This window comes from Fukomys damarensis, unplaced genomic scaffold (genome assembly GCF_012274545.1).
Source record: "Fukomys damarensis isolate Sample0158 unplaced genomic scaffold, DMR_v1.0_HiC HiC_scaffold_5, whole genome shotgun sequence".
In the NCBI taxonomy this organism is placed as follows: Eukaryota; Metazoa; Chordata; class Mammalia; order Rodentia; family Bathyergidae; genus Fukomys; species Fukomys damarensis.
The window spans coordinates 57,087,749-57,098,679 of record NW_022900917.1 but is presented as its reverse complement, the minus strand read 5'-3'; the positions used below and the strand labels follow the sequence as shown (position 1 = coordinate 57,098,679).

Here is a 10,931-nt window from a genome sequence, read left to right as displayed (position 1 = left end):
TGTTTTTTTTTTTTTTTTTTTTTTTTTTTTTGGTACAGGGTATTGAACTCAGGTCCTTGTGCTTGCAGGGCAGATGGCAGCACCACTGAGGGAAGATTTCAAATTACTTCTTAAATCTTTTTACTTTTATTGGTTTGTTAAAGCTTCCTATTTCTTCCTGATTCAATCTTAGTAGGTTACATTTTTCTAAGAATTTATCCATTTCCTCTAGGTTATCCAATTTGTTGGTATATAATTATTCTTAATAGTCCCTTATGATCCTTCTTATTTCTGAGGCATCTGTTATAATGGCCCCACTTTCATTTCTGATTTTATTAATTTGAGTCTTCTCCATCCTTCTTTTTCCTTAATCTGGCTAGAAGTCTGTTGATTTGCTTATTTTTTTTCAAAGTACTAGCTCTTAGTTTTATTGAACTTTTTCCTATAATTTTTCTGTTCTCTATCTTTGTTCTAATCTTTATTATTTCCTTCATTTTGCTGACTTTGAGTGTAGTTTATTCTGATTTTTATATCACCTTGAAGTGTATGGTAAGCTATTTATTTGGAATCCTTTTAATGTAGGTATTAATTTATATAAACTCTCATAACTTTTTTATTACATCACATTAGTCTTGGCAAGTTATATTTCCATTGTCATTTATCACAAGATATCTTTAAATTTCTCTTTTATATTTCTTCTTTGACTCATGGTTATTCAGAAGCATGTTGTTTAATTTCCACATATTTGTGAATTTTCCAAGATTCATCCTGTTATTGATTTCTAGTTTCATACTGTTATGATTGGAAACAATACTAGCTATAATTTTAATCTTCTTGGATATCTTAAGACTTGCTTTGTGGCCTAACATATGTTCCATCCTGAAGAATGTTCTGCATGCACTAGAAAAGAATTTATATGTTGCTGCTGATAGATGGAAACTCCTGTTTATGCCTGTTCAGTCCATTTGATATAAAGTGAATTTCAAGTCCAGTATTTCCTTATTACTTTTCTTTCTGATCAATTTATTATTTAAAGTGGGGTACTGCTGTCCCCTACTACTGTTAAACTGTTATCTAGTCCTCCATATCCATTAACATTTGATGTGTATACTTAGGCATCCTAGAGTTGTGTATCACAATTTTTATGTCCTCTTATGGAATTAACTCTCTTACAAATAAATAAATAATTTGTCTCATATAACAGTTTTTGATTTACGGACTTTTATCTAAATATAGCTGACTCTGCTCTCTTTTGGTTACTATTTGCATGGAATATCTGCTTCAATCCCTTCCCTTTCAGCCTTTGTGTGTTCTTAAGGGTAAAACCAATCTATTGTAGCCAGAGTATAGTCATATCTCAGACACTCTGCCTTTTGATTGGAGAGTTTAACCCACGTATACTTAAAGTTATCATTGATAGGCAGAAGCTGACTTCTGCCATTTTGTTCATTGTTTTCTGGTTGTTCTATAGCTCCTTCCCTCCTATCTTCCTCAGTCCTTGTCTATTTTTGTGTTATTCATTTTCTGTTATATTAAGCTTTCTTTTTTTATTTTGTGTATCTTCTGTAGGTTTTCTTTGGTTTTTGCCTTGTGATTACCATGAGGTTTATCTGAAATAGTTTGCAGTTACAATAGACTACTGAAGCTGATGACAGCTTCATTAACACATGAATATTTTGCTGAGGCGATCCCTCTGTATGTCATATGTGACATGGCCACAGGCTGCCAGTGATGCTGCATTCCAGGGCACAGGAGGTTGGAGTGGCTGCAGAGCTGGAGGCCCAAGCATAAATAAAATTGAACTACAGTGGCAATTATGAGGTAGGCACAGGGTGACTCTTTCAGGTATGAATGTACAGTAGCTCAGGCCTGGGAACAGAGCTGTAGCTATGACTCTGATCCTTGGATCAGAGATCAGTACTGAGATGGCCGTGCAGTAGAAAGAACTTTCCTGAGGATTGGGTCTCTGGGTGCAGGGTCCAGCTGCAATAGGACACAAAGGTAATTTGAGCACCAGGACAGGGACCACCATATAGTAAGCGGGTAACCCTGGATCTTAGAGTGATGGTACACAGTAGTGTCCCACATTCTGCAAGGCTAGCTGCAGTGGTAACAAAAACCTCGGAATAGTTAGGTACAGCCATGATTTGGGACCCTGGGTGAGCAACAGTGCAATCAGTGATGGCTACACTCCCCAGGGAGGGAGGTGGTCCTTTTCTTGTGTACAAGACAAGTGATAGGCACTGCGAGTCAGCCACCTTGCTGATGTTATTCCTCTATGACTTAATATAGCTTTAAAGTACTTATATATCATCAACCTCATGTAGGAAATAAAAACACCTTGATAAATTATACATCTTAGTAAACTATAAAGCAAAAGGACAGAAACACTGATGATCAGCGATCAGGCATTTCCCTCCTGGTTGGTATCACACATCAATGATGAAAAAAGGCTCTGGTTCTAACATTTTATTTGAGACTTTTAGCAGTTACCACTATTACGTTTAAACAGAACAATAGTGTGAGCACCAGTTTGGCTGTCCAGTAAATCAAAACAATTTGTCAGTTCTGAATTGGATCTATTATCACCTTGTTATGAACAATGAACAAATATAAAAATGTATGACAATCCTAATAACGAGCAGGGGTGGTACAAAAAACTTTCAAAGCCACTATTAATTTAAAGATAAATAAGTTTAATTCTCCATAGTAGAGAAAGACTGATTACCTTTCCATTCTCTCTATAGAAAATATTATAAAATTATCGTCAATAAAAGGATGCTCAAAAAAGCAGGAAATGCATGTTATAAGAAAATACTGGGCTACTGGTTAATAAAAATTGATTTTATGATAAATCCTATCTGGAAATTGTTTTGCTCTCAGTATGTATCTGAACTTTCAAATCTGTTGTTTCTTAATTTATTCATTCTAAATAAATACTTCTTCTATTGCCTAAATTTACATTTTTTTATTTCGTATTTTTATCTCTAAATGGGATCTCAAAATTCTACAAACTTCCGGCTCCAGATATGGATCTGTACTCTGATAATTATTCTTACGTTTGTTTGAAGAGTTTTCCAGGTTGTTATTATAAAGTAGACCTCAAACTGTTCTCCAGTCATATAAATTTTCTGAGCCATTCCAGTGCTTTGCATATATTTTCAGCCTATCTTCCTGGACATACGTCTCAGAACACCCTGCCTCTCCAGGCTGTAAGGTCAACTTCTAGCTCTGGTCCAGAGCCACAGAGCTTACAACTTCCTCACCTACAGTCCATGGTCCTTCGCCCCACTTCCTGTATTTCCTGTTTCCCACCTTCCCTTTCTTCTTGGTTTAATATCTCAGGTTAGTTGAACAGATCCTCCAGGGGCTCTTGAGATAGAATGCCTCGTACTCAAACATTTCGAATACTTTCAAACATCTCTCTTCTACCTTCATGACTGATAGTTTGACTATGTGTAGAAATCCAGGTTGCAAGTCATTGCCCTTCACCCAGAAATCCTCCAGATGAATCTTGCAAGTATAACAGTTCTTCCATACTATATCCCATTCTATTTTTCTTCCTTTTCTTTCCCCTTCTATCTCATTCTTTCCTTTTCTAGATGTGTGAAACACTGTGCTTGGTCATTACAGCATTCCCTTTCATTGTATAATTACTTGATCTGTATGATTTTTCAGAAACCATTGTCTTTTCATAATAGCTCAGATCGATGTCTGGTGCATGTGTCCCATCGCTGCTGACACCTGCTCATCTGCCCCTGGAGCACAGGCCATTTTGACTCAGCAGTGTGAGGACTGGCAGCAGGAGCTTTCCCTTGGGCTACGGCAGGTGTGGGCTACAATTTAAAAGTCCTAAGTGTCTGTCTACATCCTTAGAGTCACAGTGAATCTTTCCCAAAGTTAAGAAAAGCCATAAAATATACAATCTGCTCTGGGTCTTCACTTAACCCGTTTCAGGTTTCCACCATCAAGACCACAGAGCTCCCTTTCTCATGCGTGGGGAAGAAGGGAATGTGTAGGTTGCCGTCCTAAGTTACCTACCTACATCAATCTGGAAAGACTTCACTTGGATATCTTCCCACTTTCCATCCCTTGGGCCTCCTACTACTTAGCACTGCATCTCACTTTCTCTTTGTTTTCCATTCTGCTAAATCCCTATTATTTGCCAAGATAGCTTTGGTGATGATAGTGTTTCTTGTTCCACTTCTACTGTTCTTCTCACTCCAGGAGAAACACTGAAGCTCCTATTTCTCAGAGGTTTCCACATCTCACCTTTGGCATACATCATTTCAGACTTCTCTCCAAGCTGAGCAATGACAATAAGAGTTTTCAGGTTTTCATTATTCACTTTAGCTTTCTCAAATATCACAGTGAGGGAGAATCTTGACTCTTTCCTTGTTCTCTATATTCAAAGTTTAAAAACCAGGGCACAATATTATTCCTGAAAATGTTGACAATTTGTTTTTTGCTGTTCAGTTTCTTCACACGACAAATGTAGATCTAAAGGTACTTATCTAAGGAAAATGTTGTGAAGATCCAGTGAAATAAATAGGAAAAAGCTTTTTGGGGTGTGGTCAGACCAATAGCAAACACTCACAATGGGCTGGAGACTAGATACTGTGTCTCTATAGACTAACAGTAACTCAATCATAAAAGAGCTCAGAAAAGATAGGTACTATCACTTGGCAGCCACCATCACAATAACTGATGCAGGTAAGAACCATCGGTGGATGTCTGACTAGTGAAAAAAAAAGCAGGTAAGATACAGAATACTTAGATATTCTCAACATATCTTCCTAAATGTATTAATACTTACAAAGAGAGAAAAGTAACTTTACTGTTTAGGAAGCTAGCAGATATCACTCACCAAAGTGAACAATAATGGGGTAAATCAGCAAATCATCATCACCAATCATGGGGCAAAACCTGTGGCACATGAGGCAGTGAGGTTGCCCGCTCTCAAGAGCACAGCCTCACTTCTGTGTCTTCCTGCCAAAAATGGACAACTTGAATCCATTCACCAGGAAACATCGACCAACCTCAACATGAGGAACATTTGGCAAAATAACTGGTCCCTGCCTTTAAAATGTCAGGGTCAGGATAGAAAAAGACGAAGGAACTGTTCCTGTTTAAAAGAAAATGAAGGACATTATGGTAAATGAAGTAAGTCAGGCACAGAAAACAAATGCCACATGTTCCTACTCATATGTTGGATCTGAAAGGTTGATCTCATAGAACTAGAGAGTAGAGCAGTGGTTACCAGAGCCTGGAAGGAGAGTAGGGAATGGAGAATTAGAAAGAGGGTGGTTTATGGGCACGGCGGTGCAGCTGGGAAGGAGGAATAACTCCTAGGTTTCTACAGCACAGTGCTATGCTTGGCGATAAGCACATACTTCAAAATACCTAGTAGGGAGGATTTTGAATATCACTAACACACAAAGTTACAAATGTTGGAAACAACTTATAAGCCCACTACCCTGACCATTTACACGTGGTAAATGTGTACTGAAATGTGCCCCATGTTTAATATGAATAAATTAATTAATATGAATAAAAATATATTTCAAAAATAGTAAATGCATGGTCCTGGATTGGATCTTAGACTACAGGGTTTTTTGGTTGTTTTTTTTTTAATCTGTTTTGTGCTTACTTGGATTTATTTATCATGTGCTTTAATGAATTGTTATAGGATAACTGGAAAACACGAATAAGTCTATGAATTTCATGACTCAATTTCACAACTTTGATCTTGTGTAATGGGTAAGATATTTAACACAACGCTCATGTTTCTAGGAATATACACTGAGGTAATCAGCAGCATGATGCAGCATCATGCCTAACAATGTGGCACAAACACTTCATGAAAAAATAATATGTTTATAAGTCTGTACCTATAATACCAAAGAGAAAAGATGGCTAGGGAACAGATTTGGTAAAATGTTTATTGCAGAGTCCGGGTGAAGAGTACTCAGGAACTCTATGCTTACGGGTTTTGTACTTACAATTTTTATAACTTGGAAATCATTTCAAGACAAAAAGTTTCAAAAAGTGGGTGCCAAAGCACAAGCTCCTTAGGGCCCCTTAGGGTCTGCTTTATGAAGTGGTAATGAGGAAAGCTATGGCTTGGGATTTAAATCCTGACTTGGGGACCCTCTTTGTGATATGGAAGTTCTTCCAAACAGGGAGATAGAGATAGATCTTTTGCAAATGGGAAGAGAACCTGGGGTGGAAGGGGGAGTAAAACGTCCTAAAATGCGTTGTATACATGTCCCAACTCCCCAGAGTAAAGGGATTATTGTGTACTGCAAACATGAAGTAATTACTAAAAATTTAGAAAGTTCTTCCCTCTCTAAAAACCTCAGTTTGTCCTCTGCCCAGTAATCACCTTTACCTCTATGTCTCTATGAAATGAGACCTATTCAGCCTCACTTTGACTGACGCCTGACTCTGTAAAGAGCTCGGATATCTGTCACAGGAATGAAGGACACACGCTGCAGACCGAGGAGCCGGAGTGGCTTTTCCCAGCCCAGGGGCACTCAATCCAGGCGGTCCTTCTCTGATTTCAGAACAGTCCTACCATCGAAAAGGTACAAGAGTAGGGGCCCCGGGATTCAGCGCAGTGGCGTCACACCTGACTTGCAAGCCCAAGGACCTGAGTTTGATCACTGGTGGGGTGGGGGGTTGGGATAACTAACTAACTAAATAAATAAAATAAAGTGCAAGAGAGGGTGCCGTGACGGGTAAAGAAGGAAGGAGGAAATCAAGACAGACATGATCCTCAACCCAGCACTGCTTCGGTGAACTGACCTTAGCAGGAGACACAGCGGGGAACGATGGGGCTAGATGGTGAGCCAAGTCCCTTTCCCTCCCCACTGCCCCTCTTAGCATTTTGAAGAAACTCAAAACTAACTTACCCTTCGATATTTCTGCCACTTTTCTTTATTTCTTCAATAACTATCAACTTGTTGGCATTTTAACTGAAGACTTAATTAAAAAAAAAATCTCCCCAAAATCCTACTGATAGGCTCTAATGTTCAGACTTTTTCTATAAGATAGAAAATATAAATATCTACATATTTTTAATTAGGTTTCTTTCCAGATTTTCCCAATAATTTAAAACAACATGCAACCCATAACTTAAATTTACTGTTTCCAGACTATTACTGTTTTAACCAGTCTACATGTTATGGCCTCAGAATCATAATTATGTTTATGCCTTTTGAACAAGCTGATGAAAAGAAGCATTTGTTTAAGGTTCCCATCAATGAATGCAGAGCTTAGACTAGTGTTTAGCATATACAAACGTTATGCTTATTAATTTCAAATATTCATTCAGTTATTGAAACATGATGACAAAACGATACAGTGAAAGACTGATTCTGTATTACACATATTAGCCTTGCATTTAAAAACAAACAAACAACAAAAAAAAAACCCCTTTGGCTTGGGAATAACCATCCAAGTCTCCAGATTCATATACCTCTTTGAATTTTTAAAACAGGGTGTTATATATCAAACTATAACATCAATGTTCTGAATACACAGATGACTATAAATTATCAAAATAATCCCATCTGATTAAGAACTCTCCAGCTGGATTTCAGTTTAACAAATTTTACAACTGCCTATGTGTAGCCCAGTCCACGCCAACAGCCACAGCATCCTGTTTAATTAAAAGCCAGTGATATGACTCATGCCACCTGTTTCATTGATCCTGGTAGATCCCTATTTTGGTCAGAGTTCTATTTTGAGGATTAAAACTTTTATAAAAACAAATATCAAATATTTATTCAAATTGATTACTATTATTTCACATCCTGAAAACTACATTTCCTACTATAAAATTACATTTTAGCTGTGTTACTTTTCACAGTGTTTCAGAGCGATAAATGCAATGGTAATAGTAGCTGATGGGAAGGCTGGTAGCTAATGCAACTATTATAAGTTTCATGCTATATATGCTTTCGTATACAAAATGTCCTTATTAAAATTTGTTATAGACTGATAAAAGGAGATTTCTCAAAATCTGCTACATAGAATCATTTTAATGGAATGTTTATGTCTCAGTGAGTAATTCAGCAGAACAAAATATAACAGAAACAGGGAGAAAGGAATAGTGAGGGGTGGGAGAGAGCAGGAGAGGAAATGGCCATCCTTCTATGGCAGGATGAAGACGAACCAGAATTAACTGATGCAGCCCTCTAGATTTTCAGTTCAATGTGGTGTCACAGGCAGACTTCCGTAGACTTTCTATATTTAGAAGAGCAGTCTCCTCCCATTTAAAGAGTTCTACTAGTGAGGTTTGCAGGATACATATCTCCTATTGCCTTATGTCACTATTCAATGAGCTATGATCTTTACCTAAGTAAAGCAAAAGAAGAAGAAAGAAAAGAAAAAATGAAATTTAAACTGTTCTGGCTGCCCCAATCAGGCAAAGTCTTTTGTTTTAAACAAAATACAAAATATAATCAACGCCAAAATGCCAAAAAAGAAGCACTTCTCACCTTACCACAAAATCAGAGATCTGGATTTCTTCCTTCCTCTGTACTTTAGCAACTATTGATGAGGTAATTACACAACTTTCCTCTAAATGTAAAGGAACAAGATTACACTCCTGGCTTCACAATGGGTTACCTGGGGAGCAAGATCTAAGACAGAGATTCACAGAGGTCAGTGTGGGTGGGCAGCAGCTGAGGTCCCCCAGAGAGAACACTCAGATATTTGCTGACAGGTGCAACCTGATCCGCACTAAGGAGCTCCTGAGGTGCTTAGGGCAAGAATTAGGGACTCTACTCTCAAGAACCATCCTAGTGGACCCGGAATTTAACTCAGTGGTGATGCCGCCTGCCTCACAAGTTCAAGGACCTGAGTTCAAGCCCAGGTACCAAAAAAAAAAAAATCCTAGGAAACAGGAGTAAATCCAACCTAGAACACAATGTTCCAGTTGTAGCCTCCTTCCTCACCCCTATTCCAAAGACAGAGAAACTCAGCCAGCTGAAGACTGCACTTCCAAGTGCACACTGTGAAATCCATCCTCCTCTTCACTAAGCCTTCACGTCAGCCTATTACATGAAGTCTTTGGTGTTTTTCCCTTTGCTGTGCTCCTTACACCACACAGGAAAGTGAAGTGAGCTGAGTTCAAGGGCACTTTTGACTGGATCCAGATTAATTGCTGCAGTTGCCCAGGAAACTTTTGAAGACAAAAATACTTGATATGTCAAATGTCGAAAGTCAAAATGAGCCAAAGTCATTGAGAAGGTAAATCCAAGAAAGCTAATGGCACAAGAGGAACACTTGGCTTATAAAAGTAGTTCTGATGTGCTATGTGCTCGTGAACTTTTGAAACAAAAAGGGATTTTATGATCCTAATCAGCCAATGAGAATAATCTTAAGTCCTAGCTTTCAAGACATAAAATAAAATTCAATACAAAGATATTTACACATACCAAACTTTATCCATAGACTAATAGGGTTTTATAATAGTCCAAGAATAAAATATAAGACATTTCTGCAAAACTGTCCTTCTAAGTTCCCTGGGATTCTTCTCCAATTTAGTATGTTTTTCTTTTCAGCTATCCAGTGTATAATGTATACCCAATGTTGAATATTACATGTATCTTATTATAGAACAAAACAAATTGCTGTAGTAGTTCGAGGGAAACAAATAAAACAATGTGCTATTGTTTTGATTCAAGAAAATGTGGATGGAATGGAAAACTTCCTAAACTATATTTTTCTTCAAACACTGTGTTTGACAGATTCTTGCATTACTTGAATTTGTGATTTTTTCATAAGAAAAATCAATGTGAAAATCTGTATAATAAGAACAACTTGTACACATTACTGGTACTGAAATTTGTATAATCTTTTGTAATAAAATAAATGGAAAGGAAAATCAATGAACATCTCAGGGACCCCAGAGAATTACAGTTTTGTCCCCTACACTTCAACTTTCCAGTTATTTGGCGAAAGACCCATTTAGGAATTAACATTTTCTAAATTATTACTTTAGATAGCTATGACTTCACTGAAGGGTGCTGTCCAAAATGTTCTACTTTTAAGCAACTATTTTCCTTTCCAGTTTTTAGACAACTCTATTATTCGTGAACTTCTCAGCGTTCGTTGCTCTGTGCTGCCCTCTCCTGGCTAACATCTGTAAGTGGCCTCCGGACAACAATCAGCCCTCCCAGATTATCAATAGTACTCAAGAGGCTGCAATTCTTGATTTCTTATATGATGGATGACATGCAGAGCTGCATTTTAAGCAAAATCATTTAAAGAGACAAAGTTAAGCTTTTTTAATTTGCGATATCTGATTTCTTTATTTCATACTGGAGACACTGCTCTTTCCAGATAACTTGTACCATTACAAGCTAAAACTACTGTCATCTAAAAAGTTTGATTATAAAGTCAGTAAGGGAAACAATATGTTAATTTGAATTTATTTAATGTAAGGCTAAGTTTTCTCGGAATGTCATCATTTTTATCTAAGCTCCATGAACATGTTTTACATAGTATCACTGGCATTATTTATTCTAAATTGATCTGAAGGGACCATTCCAGTTATTCTGACAGCAATTTGTCTGAATCAGTTAGAAAGATCAAGGTGCCAAGTTCCATGTAATCCACATGTCCACAAATAGCTCAGAAATCAGAAGTTCTTTTCTCTTGGAAAAACTTCTGTGCACCTCACTTTTGGTTCTACTCTAGTTTTTACTGCTTTATTTCACCCACAATTGTGAGGCATAAAAGTGATACAGCTACAGGTCTCGGTATTTAGTTCAGTGGTGCCGCCACCTGTCTCACAAGTATATGGTTCTGAGTTTGATCCCCAGTGCCAAAAAACAAAAACAAAAACAAAAAAGCAACTGATACAACCTTGAGAACTAGCAGCTTGATTTCTATGCAGCCTGTGGAAATATTCTTATTACAAGGCTAATGTTTATATATAT

The 10,931-nt window shown here is 37.4% G+C and overlaps 1 protein-coding gene across 1 annotated transcript in view; it reads right to left on the bottom strand.

The window, feature by feature from the left end:
- The window catches only part of St18 (ST18 C2H2C-type zinc finger transcription factor), a 310,680-nt gene that overhangs the window by 298,891 nt on the left and 858 nt on the right, over nucleotides 1-10,931 (bottom strand). The window lies entirely within an intron of this gene.